The following is a 13,935-nucleotide window of genomic DNA, read 5'->3' as shown; positions in this document are numbered from 1 at the left end:
CTTTTCTTTTCTTTTCTTTTCTTTTCTTTTCTTTTCTTTTCTTTTCTTTTCTTTTCTTTTCTTTTCTTTTCTTTTCTTTTCTTTTCTTTTCTTTTCTTTTCTTTTCTTTTCTTTTCTTTTCTTTTCTTTTCTTTTCTTTTCTTTTCTTTTCTTTTCTTTTCTTTTCTTTTCTTTTCTTTTCTTTTCTCTTTTCTTTTCTTTTCTTTTCTTTTTTTCTTCTCTAGACAACATATCCCTGAGATTACATAAATCAGAGCTAGCATTTAAAAAAAAAAAAAAAATTAACAGTATCAAAAATTCAGAAGACCTCCAAGAATAACCTGAGGGTTAGCACAGCTGCACTAAAGGTCTGTAAAATTGTAATCGGTTCCAAGCAGGCAGGTTGTCTCATGTGTAGTGAGATGCTTCTTCTGTCAGATTTAACATTAGCATGCTGTGGACATACTTGCTTTCTGTAAATTGGCAATTCTGACCCAAAAACCAGAATCAAAGGAGTAACTTTCTAGAAAAGAAAAGCAAATAACACATGTAATCATACTCAGGCAGCCAGCTCGTAGTCTGAAAGCTAGAGAAGTTTAGAGAAGTTTGCTTTTTATTCAGAACTAAAACATTGACAATAAATAAATAAATTAAAAAAAAAAAAACCAACCAAAAAACTGTTTTTCTTCACACTCAGTGAAGCCAAAGAAACTCATCTTTATTTTTACAGAATCACAGAGACACAGAATAATAATGGTTGGAAGGGACCTCTGGAAATCATGTAGTCCAGATGTCCTGCTAAAATAAGTTTCCTACAGTAGCTTGCACAGGAATGTGCCCAGGTGGGATTTGAAAACCTCCAGAGAAGGAAAGTCTACAACCTCTGGGCAGCCTGCTCCAGTGCTCTACACCCTCGAAGTGAAAAAGTTTTTTCTCATGTTTGTATGGAACTTGCTGTTTTCCAGTTTTTGCCCACTGCCCCTTGTCATGATGTTAGTCACCACTGAAAAGGGCCTGGCCTCATCTGCTTAACTCCCTCCCTTTGAATATTTAAAAGCAGTGATAAGAACCTCTCTGTCTTCTCTTCTCCAGGCTGAACAGTCCCAGGATTTCCCAGCCTTTCCTCTCATTGGAAATGCCCAAGCCCCTCATCATCTTTGTGGCCCTCCAATGGACACTCTCTAGAAGTTTCCTATCTTGAACTGAGGAGCACAGAACTAACCACAGTACTCCAAATGTGGCCTCATCAAGGCAGAGTAGAGGGGCAACCTGCTGGTCACACTCTTTTTAATGCATTCCAATATATCACTGACCTTCTTGGCTGCAAGGGTATATTGATGGCTCATGGCCAACCTGTTGTCCAGCAGAATACCTAGGTTGTGCACCACAGAGCTTTCCAGCCCCTAACCTATGCTGATGCACCTTCTCGGGTGCAGTACCTGCCTTGTTGAGCCTCATAAGGTTCTCCAGACTGTCCAGATCTTGCTGGACAGTAGAACTGCTTCCTGATGTATCAGCCACTCCTCCCAACTTTGTATCACCAGCAAACTTGCTGAGGATGGACTCCATCCCTTCATCTGTGTCAACAATGAAAGTGTTGAACAAGGCCAAACTCAGCAGCAAACCCCTGGGGAACACTGAGTTTCCTACTCGACTCTGAGTTGCTGATCAAAACCTTCTAAGCTCTTCCTGTCAGCCAGTTCTCAATCCACCTCACTCTTCACTTATCTAACCTATACTTTCTAACCATACCTAAGAGGATGCTACAGGAGACAGCGTCAAAAGTCTTGCTGAAGTCAGGGTAGGCAACATCAACTGCTCTCCCCTCATCTACCCAGCTGATGATCACATTATAGAAGGCTACCAAGTTGGTCAAGTGTAATTTTCCTTCTGAATCCATGTTGATTATTCCTAATTACCTTCTCCTATTCTACTTGTTTGGAGATGACATTCCAAATAAGTATGTCCATGTAACCTCTCAAACACCGTGGCCCTTTGAAGATTCTAGGGTGACCTCACAGTAAGGCCAGCCAGCTCCCACAACCCCTACAGACATATTCTTATGTAAGATCAATTTATTTGAGTACTCCTTAACTCATTCTCCCATCCCCCCAGGCTTCGGGATCTAGGAGACTGAAGACAGACATAGACAGTAAAAAAACAAGGCAAGGAGGTCAGTGAGTACCTTAGCCTTTTCCACAGAAGCTCTTATTTCATATCCTTTACAATTTTTCAGCCTATTATGTTTAATCTTTCCTATCTCCATCCTTCATACTTCAGAAAGTTCTTAAGTTTGGGGCCTGTATTCTGCAACACCTGACAAAGAGATACGCCTTATTTTCTGTTACTATTTTTGGCTGACCTGTTCTTTTCCACACTGATAAGGAATAAAGTAAAGCAAACGACTCAGTAGATAGTTCTGGAGGACACCACTACTTCTCATCATCTCTCAATCCATCCTACACTTCACCTCACATTTACTGAACTTGTCTTCTGAATCAGAACTTAAATAATAAAGGCTCATATTCTTGTACCTGGAAGAAACCTAATTTGACAGAATTCAAAAAAGCTCTGAAAACATAAGCATGAATAATGTTCCCTCTATTTCTTGTTCCATGTTATGCAACTGAGCAGGAGCCATTCTATAACAATGCTACCACCAGCAAGCACTAAGTCTCCAACGGTGTACTGGAAAATTAGCTACAATTCACAGTTCCAGCTGTAGGTGGCACTGAATGATACTGTGCATTTTTCTTTTCCTCCACTTGTTTTCCTTAAAAACAAACAAACAAACAAACAAAGCAAAAAGGTGTTCAGATTTCTTGTTTTCTTGCAAGGCAGCCTCTAAACCTGTCACAATTCATATGAGAGGCAGTTGAGGATGTTTGTTTGAGGATGTCACAAAACAACTTATGGGTAGAGGATTTTTGAAAACTGTGAGAAGTTTTGTTGGAAATATATTAAATCTCATTAGGTAAATATGTTTTACTATAATTTTCCATCAACATGTGGCATAGGTAATTGAGTGGGGCTCTTCTGAAGAGCAAACACTGGATGTGGAGAAATATGTGTAGTATTCTAGCTAAGGCATACACAGCAGGAATCCAGAAATCCCATAATTGCTTCAAATCCATCTCCTGCTCACTTCCTTTGTTCTCGGAGCTTCAGGGATAGTCTCCGTTTTAAGATTTTTAACCCCTTTCAAATTCTATTTTTGCTGCTCATGAAGTAAAAGACTGACAGTGGTCTTCCTATTGTCTGCTCAAAACAAAAGCTGTCTATAACAGATAGGTTTGTATGTCCTTAATCAGATGTTTGTGCCCAGTCTTGCTATATAGCCACTTATGCGTTTGTCAATAAGGGAAGAAGGTGTTTTTTGATTTTGACACAGGAAAAGTTAAATATTTAGGAATCTGTTATACACATTACTATCATTTTTCTATGTGGTCAGTAAAAAAAATAAAAAGTACACATAGATCAGGAGCATTAAAAACACACTTTTGCATGTAGCCTGTCTTCTCTCAGTAAATGTCATAAATGCTGAATCTGGAAACTATTACAACATATTTAGAAGCTACTAAAGTACTAAAAAACTACTAATAATGAGATCTTATAAACAATGAGCTCTATTCTCCCTCTGACATACAGGAGGATTTATGGATATATTATTGCCTGTGCATTCAAAGAAAAACCCCTTGTGTATCAGTACAGTAATACACAAATATCCACCACGTTCTTTCACAGCTACAGTGCTAATTTCACCTACTTTTTCTTTTTTTAATTATTATTCTAACAGTAGATGGCAATATTTAGTTGAAACTTGACAAACTTTCGTGAACTTTACAGACTTGTTCCAACACTGATTTTACTCATGAGACTTGGAGATACAGAAAAACAACATAATAGCAGCATATAATTATAAACTGTAAATCAACTAAATTGTTTAATGATCTATATGAATTAATAAAGCAATTACCTTATTTTCTTCTAAATTCCAGCTGCCCATGATAATTTTTGACCAAAAGCCAACTGTGCTCTGATGATTCATCTGGCAATTTGGAAAAATGTCAATGTTCTGAGGGTTAAGCTTTCTGTATACAAAACCATAGCTGGAAAAAAATAGCAGGTTAATTTCTCTAAGGCTTATTGATAACGCTTTTCCTGCACAGTTTGGATTTGTATCAGAACTAGTCAGCACCAAGATTGTCAGTGTGGGATGATGCATTTGCAATTCTGTGAATTTTATCATACCTGTTTCTTCTGATAGCACACAGTGGATGTTCTCATTTAATGCTGAAATTAGTGAGAATCCTGCTCCTGACTGGATGGAAGCAGGAACAATCCATTGAAGTATTCAACTGTGTGTGGTTAGTCAGATCACAGCAAAGCTATGATTTCACCTCACTTTAGATGCTGTCTTTTGGTAGACACATGCTTCAGGTTGCACACAGGAATAAGATGAGGCAATAGGTTTCCACTCACAAAGGATGGACAAGCAGCCACATCCTAAAATGGATTCTCTGTCTGTGGATACATACTGACTGTACCCATGTGACATATCATCTTGTCAGAAGAGGGGAAAGATCAAGGAAAAGAAGTGCTCACAGGTTGGCAATCTATAGACATGCTAGTCAAAGCAAGGCTATGCTTGTGTTTCACAGCTCGAAATAAACACACTGAATTTCTTACATCTGCCTCTTATATCTGTTCAGGCAAAATACTTTCTACAACTTTTAATCATTTTAAAAATTAAATATAGACCTTTGTGTAACATACAGATCTGCGCGTGTGTCTATGTTTGTGATCCAGTGTCATGGATATGCCCTGAAATCTTAGTCTTCAACTTCTCAACAACAAGAAAATAACAGTCAAGAAACATTCACAAAGTTCTTTTGTTTAAATTACAGAGAAAGTAAAATGCAGATCAGCAGATCTTTATGAGCCCCTCTGACCAGGGCACGGTTTTCTCCATAGTGCAGCACTCACATAGGCTGGGGCATTTCTGGCTTTTAGAGGCACAGCCAGGGTCTTCTTGAGCAGACAAGTACAGAAAGAATGTCAATGGAGAGGGAGAGTGGGAGCTGAGTGAAGAGAGGAGGCCCTCGAATGGGGAAGAGAGAAGAAAAGAGAAAGGAAGAAGGCCCAGATGCTGGAACGCAAGATGGCTTTTAATCTGCCAAGGGTTTAACAAAAGCAACGGTGAGGTTATCCAAGAGGGAGTGAGCTTCTTATCATAAATACACAGATGATTTCACAGGCATGCTCTGGATCTTACCACACTTCTATGTCTATCCTATTAAGTGGTGTTTGGTCTTTGTCTTTTCCTCGTGAAACAATATCTCCTGCAGAACTTCAGTGGAGGCTGCACATTCCATAGGGAATTTATGTGGACACGAAAGAGTTCAGCAAATGTCCTGTGTATCTACAGCTACTGAGCTTTTTTTTTTTTAATGATAATGGAATGGAACATAGAGTATTGAGAAAAGGAGTATTCTGGAGTTGTAAAATCTAGTAAATATAGAGTAGCCTCTGTATTCCTCAGATTCGCTGAGATTAAACCTCTAAAGAGGTGTTTAATCAGAGGAAGAAAGAACCATTTAAAGTTAGGAGTAAATAGATTAGGATTAAGTAACTGAAGCTGCCCTTGGTGCTTTTGTTGTGACTGCAGAATTCCTTTGAATTCATCTGCTTGCAAGGAAGCCCTGTGCAGCTGCTGGAAAAACCTCTGAAGGTGGTGTGAGTGAGAATGGAGGCTGCTAAAACTCTGGCTTGCTGCTAGGCCTGGTTTTGAGTCAGGACAGGAGAACGTCGCAGTACAACAGGCATAGAACACTGAAAGTTGAAGAGCAAGACAAACCAGGGAATTCAGGGCTGCTCGTTTTACAAAACACACTGCATTATACTTAGAAAATAACACATCCTTGTAGATTTCTGTTTACAAAATGTAGGAGGCTGTAAGCGATTGAATGATCTTGGAAGGAATTAGCCAGGATGGATACACGCTTACTGTCAGTAATCTCTCCTAAAACAACAATGCATTAAGGCAATAATAAACTATTACCAGTGTGGGCCACTTGGTGAAGGTGGAGGGCACAAATACGGCCCACCTCTGAAGGTTAGTTCACGTGTTTGGAGCATAACTTTTTGTATGTTGTAGCCTGAAAATAAAATGGGTAAAAGAGGGCCTCTGATTTGGTGCTGTCTTTTCTGGAATGTATAGTGCAACTGGATCTAAATTTTGGGAGAGTGCCCAGTTTCAGATGTCTAAAGCCTCTGTTGAAAGCAACGGAGACTATATGCTGCCAAAGTTTTATGTATCCAACTGCAGATTGATTGTCTAATGGCAGTAGCGGGCTTTGATCATGAGCGTCTGGATAGAGAAGCTTCAGTAGGCGCCCTTTTCCTCTTTTTTTTCCTTTACTTTTGTAACTCCTAATTTTACTTTTTTTTTTTCTATGATTTTCCCTTTATTTACTGCAGACTTTTCACTGATACCTGAGTCATAGATGTTCCTCTCCACGTATATTTCTGCTGTCTTAAGTGCCTGCCAGTAAAGGGCAGTGCAAGAGGAGTTAGGTGAAGAAGGTGCAGGAGTATTGCAGTTGCTCTAACACTTTGTCTATTTTGAGTTTTTTGGGTGAGAGAAACAGATGAAGATAATTTCCTCTCATTCCCTGTTTCATATTAGTAAATCACAAAGAATTTTTAGGTACAGACATCGAAGAGGAATCATATGTATGCAAGGGAAAATTCCTTCCTTAGACTTTTGTCAATGTGTGAGTCAGATTCGAATAAAAGATGCAAGAAGTTTCTGCTCTCAATTAGAGGTTTTATTCTGATGGCAAATGAAAATTTAAGTCCAGTAGAATTAGGTGTGAAATCTTACAGATTCCAAGCCAAGTGTACATCATGATTCCACTTGGCAGCTAATAGGAAAAATTGCTTTTATTGGAACCTACTTTCCATTTTCGGTAAACTTCTGGAATTGAGGTTCTGCATGAAATGACAGCAAACTGCCATGATTATATTCTTAATCTATTTTTAGTGCTCATTTCCTTCCCGTAATGAAAAGAAGGGTGACACACCAACCTTCATAACTTTTTACTGAAAAAAAGAATAGTGCCTTTTCATACCTAACAGATGGGATGAAATGACAAAGATATTCCTGAAAGTATATACTTGTTTCTTAGCGAAAAATCCTGTGCTGTCAAAGAATTAAAACATTTTTAATTGTTTGTCCTAAAATCAGCCTGCTCATTTTTCTTTGTAACTACAGTAATGTGGAATCATCTCTGAGGCTTCCAACTCTGCTACACAGACAGATGTTTGAATGATCTCCTTCTGCTCAGTATCAGCTGTTCAGCAGAGTTTGCCTCCAAAATAAAGGACCAGTTGCCTCCTAATTATGATCGCCTTTTCAGAAATGATGCAGGGATTTGTTTCACAACAACAGCGGTTTTTTTTCCTGAGGACAAGTCAGAAAGCTTCTGCCAAACATAGATGTAGATCACCATCCGCAGAACTTGCTGTGGTTCTTCAGTCTTAAACTTTACTTACAAGCCAATTACACAGCCAGTCTTATTTCTACTAATGTGTGATGGAAATCAACACCCTGTTTCTTGTGGATTCTGCATCTCCCCCTTTCAGAAAGGAGGGATTTATTTATTTATTTGTTTGTTTATTGTTTAAGAGCAGTAAATTTGACCATGGAGAAAAAATGTAGTCTTGTGGTCTATTCTGCTGTGGGCACAGAGTGAGGCAGTGTATGTGATTCAGTTTTCAAGGATAAATAATCTTGAAGTCTACACCATCGTATCTCTTTACTCAGAAGTCGGTGTCCTTGGGTATGGGTGTGAAGAGGACCTAGAGAACTGAATTGCAGAACTCCCAGAACAGGCGAGGATATAGTGTCAGAATGCTTTGTAGAAGTGTCATGTAATTTTCTCTAAATTTGCTTCACCTTGAGTCCCCCTGATCACAACAGCAAGTTATCCTGCTGCTTTCCTTCCCTTTGGTTCCTGTGCTACCACTGTAGGAAATGTTCTTTTTCTCCAGAATCTAAAAGTTCTCTGAGAGGTGAACTGAAAAGCAAGAAATAAAAATGAAACTTGACTTCACATATTAGGGCCTTGACCGGGGAAGGGAGCAAGAGAAGAACGTTCCCTATAAATGAACTCCCAGCTTAACAAAACCGTAAAAACCCCATAAAAGATTAAGTATTGAAAATAATAGCAGTCCAAAAATATGGTAACAAAACACAGTAAATCATGTTTGGAGGGAACCTGTTTCATTTTCATGAATTAGGATGACCTCTGCATACTTCACCAAAGTTCTTATTTTACCACTCTTGAGCTCATAAAAGAGGGTATATTTCATCCCAGGGGTAATGTTAAGATACTGTGAGTTAAGCCCAGAAATATGTGCTGAACATCCCCCATTACCAGACTGGGTGGAGCGTTGAGCACAGGACTAAGCCTTGAGTAACCCTTTCAGAACCTCCCTCTTCTCGTGGCCCTCTGTGTTGCTGCGGCTGATCCAGGAGTTTGTCCTGTGATGAGGTGACAGCTACTCAGCAGCCAAGCTTGCTGGGCTCTCTAGGAGAGATCTTGATTCATAGCTGACAGTGCTTCTTATTTGTTCTGCAGTAATCAGCAGAGGCACTGTTATTTACACATAGCTCATGAAGGGAAGGATATTAACACAGAAACTGCAAGGCATTGGCCAGCATTGGGAGGGCAACTGTGTTATGTGGTAGCCCCTGATAAGTGGCACAAAATCTAAAGACTTCTACAACAGCAGGCAAGCCAAGAGCCATCTTTCCCCCACCTGCCACTTTTGAACATGCTATATATGCTTCTGCTCCCAGAGGCACTCCTAGATGGCCACTGCATCTGAAATGTTCAGGATATACACACTCAGATAGTAAGAAAAACAAAGTCCTCTCCCTCTCCTTGTCACCATTATAGCTGTGCTTGAACTGCACCACAGCTCTCCTCAATCTTCTTTTCAAGACAATAAATCTAGGTTCTTCATCCTTCCCTGGTAGGCCTTATGTTTTCTTATTCTGAAGATATGCTTTGTTCACATACAAGTCAAGCAAAGGACTTGAAAGGAAAGCCAAGCCTTCTGTCTGAATTCCTGTTGTTTCGTAGGAATCAGAGAACTGGTGTAGGAGATAATGCCTTCCCTTCTGGTAGGTTGTACAGCTCCGCCAACCTCCTCTGCCCAAAGCAAAGTACAGATGGGAAACTCCACACTCTGCACCTGGAGGTAAGGGTGTCTGGAGTTAGCTGCTCTGTTTCGTCAAGCAGGAAGATGCTGGCAACCCAGCTGCCATCTTAAAGACAAGGCTGCATGGCTGAGATAAACAGTAATGCAATGGCTTATAAACAATCAATGTTAGATGTTAGACGGTTAAGGGGGGGGGAAATGTAAAGCATATATCAAACAGTATCTCTTAGAGGTGATGCGTCTTTTGGAAGGGCATGGAGCAGAGCTTAGGCAGTGAGACACAGACAGCTCTGCAAAAGGGCTGCACTCAAGCACTCCTGCAGGAATTGTAAATCTGCCAGGGTGACAGCACAGAGTGCTTTTTTTTGTGTGCTATGCTTTGCTTAAGGAAAAATAACCATGCAGTGCTCCTGACAAACAGCGCTCACCACACCCCGCTATACTAAGAATGGAGGTGAATTCTGCAGCCTTAATGCAGATCCGTGTCCGTAACTATCACTGTGTAGCGCTTAGGAAGGGCAGGGAACTTGAGCTGCAGTGGCATGAGGCCGTCATCTCTGCCGGCAGGGCACATCGCCTGGCTCAGCGCGTACCTCGCGGGCGGGCTCCCGAAGAGGACAGAGTGGGCGCCGTCCCCGCTGCTGCCCAGCGCTCTGTCACAGCCGGGCGCTGCGCGGGGCTGGGGCCGCTCCCGTCAGCCCGCGGGGCCCACGCGCGGGCCGGGAGCATCGTCCCACGGCGGGAAAGGGGGCGGCAGCGCCAGGGGGCGCGCGGGGGCCGCGCGGAGCGGCGCGGAGTGGCGCGGAGCGGAGCTCCGTCAGACGAGAGCCGACCTCGGCGGGTGTGAGGGCGGCCCGGGGAAGCCGTGCCTCACCTCTCAGTGCCGCGGGCTGAGGCAGAGGCCTTGGGGGGTCCCGATCTCAGTTCGGTGACAGCGGGAGGCTCTGACCCGATTAGACGGCTTTTTTCTTTTTTTTTTTTTTTTTTTTTTTTTTTTTTTTTTTTTTTTTTTTTTTCCGAAAGAGGTGAGAGCTCGGACCTACTTAAAACAGTGCCCACCGAGGCCGGGTGGCGGCGGCGTACGGGGTAGAGGAAGGGACAGCTGTTTGTTAGGGTGCAGGAGAGGTGTCCCTGCCATCCCCTCGCCGCTCTTCTCCCCGCTCGGTCTGTGAGGTTTTAAAATCCGCCCGCATTTGAAAGCAAATGAGTAAAAGCTATGAAAACCTCAATACGGGACGGGGAAGCCTACAGCGCAGCGTCTGCCCATCTGCTCCTCGGGGTGCCGGGGAGACGCGGGATCCCGGCAGCGGGGACAGGTGCAGCGGCAGCGGGCGGATCGCGCGGAGAGTGCGGAACCCGCAGGGCCGATCGGCGGAGAAGCACAGAGCACCGTGGCCGCGGCGGAGCGGGAGGCTGCGGGCAGACAGCGCCAAACCCCCGGCCCGCCGCCCCCAGAGTATCCCTCGCGTTTTGTTTGTGTGTTTTCTACTTCATAATTAGTCTTTGGCGGAGGCGTTGTTGTTGCGTGAGGCTGGGGAAGCTTTTGCGAGGAATGCCCTTCTGCTCGCCCCTAGGTTTCTTGCTGTTGTTTCAGAAGCGCTGCTTGGATTTTGCAGCCCCGCTTGGTGCCGGCACTGGCAGCCGCAGAATCGCGGGACACCCGCGGGTCCGCACACATGGGGTACGCGGAGGGTACGTACGTGTGCGTGGCATCATCTGCTCGTGCACTGCCAAGGAGTTCACTTGCTTTAAATAAACCCGTCCGTCTGGACGTTACAGTAAAAAAAAGGTAAAAATCACAGTGACACAAAGAGAAAGCTCCCAACTTGAAGAACGATGGCACTGCTACGCTCTTGTGAGTTTTCCCTACCTGCCTGACAGGTGAATGTGCTACCAGTCTTTGAGGATCAGGAATAAGCAATAGGATACAGCATAAATACATCGGAGTTGGAGCCTAATATTTGCACGGGCTCCGTATAACCACATGAAAACGTGAAGTAAGAATGCATATTGAATTTACTGACGCGCATATGCAGGGAAAAAAAAAATACCCTTTCTCTTATTTCTCCATGCAGTTTAGGAGTGTTAGGCAGTGCTGAAATTAGGGCAACTGGAAAACAATGTTCATAACGGAGAGCAAAAACACAATAATGTTTAAAAAGACAGAAAGTTTAGTGGCACTGAAAACATCACAAACACCTTGCACATGTTGGATGCAGAGGGCATTTATTTGGACGGCTGTTCATTCGGTTTCTTCATAATAAACTTCATAATTAACTGCTTTGTTTATAGCAAAGTAGTTATTGCTTCTTGTCATACAATAATCACTGTCCGAACAGGAGTTTCCCCCCTTCTGTCATGTATAGTGATCTTGTTCTATTGCTGTCAATGCAATGATTTGGAGTTGTAAATACACGTTTTTCTTTTATTCTATACGCTCCTTGCATTTCAACTCCCTACACGAAGAAGTCTGGCTTGCACTTATTTTATTCATTTGTGTTTGTTTAGCCGCTGGTCTCTGTCCACGAAGGGCACTGTACGTGAGGATGCTGTCGGTCGCGAAGATCGCGGTAATTATTGGGCATTATTCCCTGCAGCACTTTTGCTAACATGTGCGGATATCCCTGCAAGTGGCAGGGGAACTTTCCAAATCTACATCTATGAAATTTAAAACTCCTGTTAGCATTTCGGCATCTCAAACCGTACCTTCGCGTACATCAAAACACGTATGTCATTGTAATGCCAAGGGTGCTGGTTTTCAAAGCCTGAATTACTGTAATTCAGTCTTTAGGAGGCATAATTTGAGAGAAGTGTTTGAGGTTTTTTTGTTTTTTTTTTTTTTTGTTTTTTTTTTTTTTTTCCTCTCTCTATCCCAACTACTTTGCATTGTTCCCTCAGCGGTTTTTTTGCACGTATATTGAGCTCGTTGTTGAGCTTTCAGCTCAAAATACAGAAACGTGTTTTTTTTTTTTTTTAAAGGCACAGCGGTAGCAGCAGTGTCGGTTGAAGTTCTCAGACAACGAGAGAAATATTTAAAAGCACTTTAACAATATTCAGAACTGCAGCTGGGGAGGGAGAGCAGGGATATTTAAATAACATTAAAATCGGACCATATTTTTGTACTGATCATGAGGTGCATATGGAGTTCCCAAAAATCTGCCCAGCAAGTGATGACAAAATATACTTGTCAAGGGGACAAGGAGGCATGGCACCATTTTAGTCGGTTCTGATTTAGTCTGATAGCTAGGCACAGCGCTATGGAGAACTCTGCACATAGTTACCGTAAGGGCAGCTCTTACAGAAGATTTACCAGCTTATTAATTTGGATCTGTCCCTGCAACGTTTTAGAAACGTTTCTTTCCTTAGGCAAATGTTCCTGTCTACCTTTGTGAAGAGTGATTTGCCAAGCGAAGGGAGCAATTTCCTATAGCAGGTAGTTTGACAAGGAAAACCGACGGTCTTAAATATCAAAGTGCAGTCAAACCGCAATGAGATTCAAAGGAGGGAGTGTTGGTACATTTTGTTCCAGAGAACGAGCTATAAATAACTGCCCCCACCCATGTTGGAAGGGGGTTGATTTGCCCACTTGGAAGAGCCGGTAGGAAATAGAAATTAAATTATTAATGTAATCAAACAGAAAAATCTGCCCGACGACGCTGAGGCTAACAGGGTTTTGTTCTGAAGCGTCGGCGACGTGAACAAGCCTGAGTGCGGAGCCGAGGCTAAGAGCGGGACCTGATGCGCTGCTGGGAGCTTTAATTTAATTTTATACCTTCCTCAAGGCGCAAAGGAATGAGTTTGAACACGGTCATAATACGAGAGGTGCAATTCTGCGGCTCCCGCCGCTCTGCACAAGAAGCCAAACCTGAACGCCTCACATTTTCTGTCACCCCCCTCAAAAAAAAAAAAAACGCCTTCCACAGTTTCACTTTTTTTTTTGCTTACCTGCAGAACGGGCTCTCTAACGATGTCAGAATTACTTTGACATTTGTTTCTGAGATTAATGTCAATGTGGTGCACGTCAGCGAGGAAAATGCTTAACAATGCAACTACACAGTCCGTTTTGCTGAGAGATTTGGTGCCATTTTAGAGACTTCAACGTCCTCACTGCAGAAAAACCGAGCGTCTGTACTTCGGAAGAAAGGAACAGTAACAAGAAAAAAAAAAAAAAAAAAAGAGGGGGAAGAAAGCAAACTGACCCCGCTTTTAGTCCCCCAGACACCTTATCCGTGGGCAGGATTTCTCTTTCCCACAGCTGCATTCCCGGAGCTACCCCTTCCCTGTTCTCGAAGGGGGGTGCGGGTTTGCGGTGAGCTCGGACCGCTCGGCGCAGCACAGCGGCGGGGCGGCCGGCAGCCGCCGAGCGGTGCCGCTCTCAGCGCAGCGCAGAGCAGCGCAACCCCTCCGGCCGCCGAGCTGCCCCGGGCTGGCTCCGCGCGCCGCCCTGCCGCCCCCGGCCATTCCGACCGGCCCCGGCCCGCCGCCCAGCCCGGTGCTGCCGCCAGCGGCGGTGCGGCGGCTCGCGGTTCCAGCCGGGGCGGGCGGCGGCTCGGGTCGCGGCTCGGGGCGCGGTGCTGTCACCTGGCCCTGCGAGAGCCGCGTAGCCCCGACCCGCCCCGGGCGCGATCCCAAGGTCTCTCGCTTCGCGACCGCCAAGTGTCCCCGGCGGGACGGGGTGGCCGTGCCGAGCTCCCCGTGCCCCAAGAAGCTTCCCTCTCCCCGCCG

At 43.7% G+C, this 13,935-nt stretch overlaps 1 long non-coding RNA gene across 1 annotated transcript; it reads right to left on the bottom strand.

The window, feature by feature from the left end:
- Positions 1-11,419: 11,419 nt before the first annotated feature.
- On the bottom strand, positions 11,420-13,549 carry LOC122190916. Its single transcript, XR_006182262.1, has 2 exons — positions 13,156-13,549; positions 11,420-11,868 (listed from the first exon to the last, which is right to left on the bottom strand). It is a non-coding gene; the product is annotated as an uncharacterized LOC122190916 (long non-coding RNA).
- Positions 13,550-13,935: the final 386 nt, after the last annotated feature.

This window comes from Lagopus leucura, unplaced genomic scaffold, assembly GCF_019238085.1.
Source record: "Lagopus leucura isolate 7727_CA_CO unplaced genomic scaffold, USGS_WTPT01 93-20_obj-0_obj, whole genome shotgun sequence".
NCBI classification, from domain to species: Eukaryota; Metazoa; Chordata; class Aves; order Galliformes; family Phasianidae; genus Lagopus; species Lagopus leucura.
The sequence above is the reverse complement of the archived record's forward strand: the minus strand, read 5'-3'. Positions and strand labels throughout refer to the sequence as shown.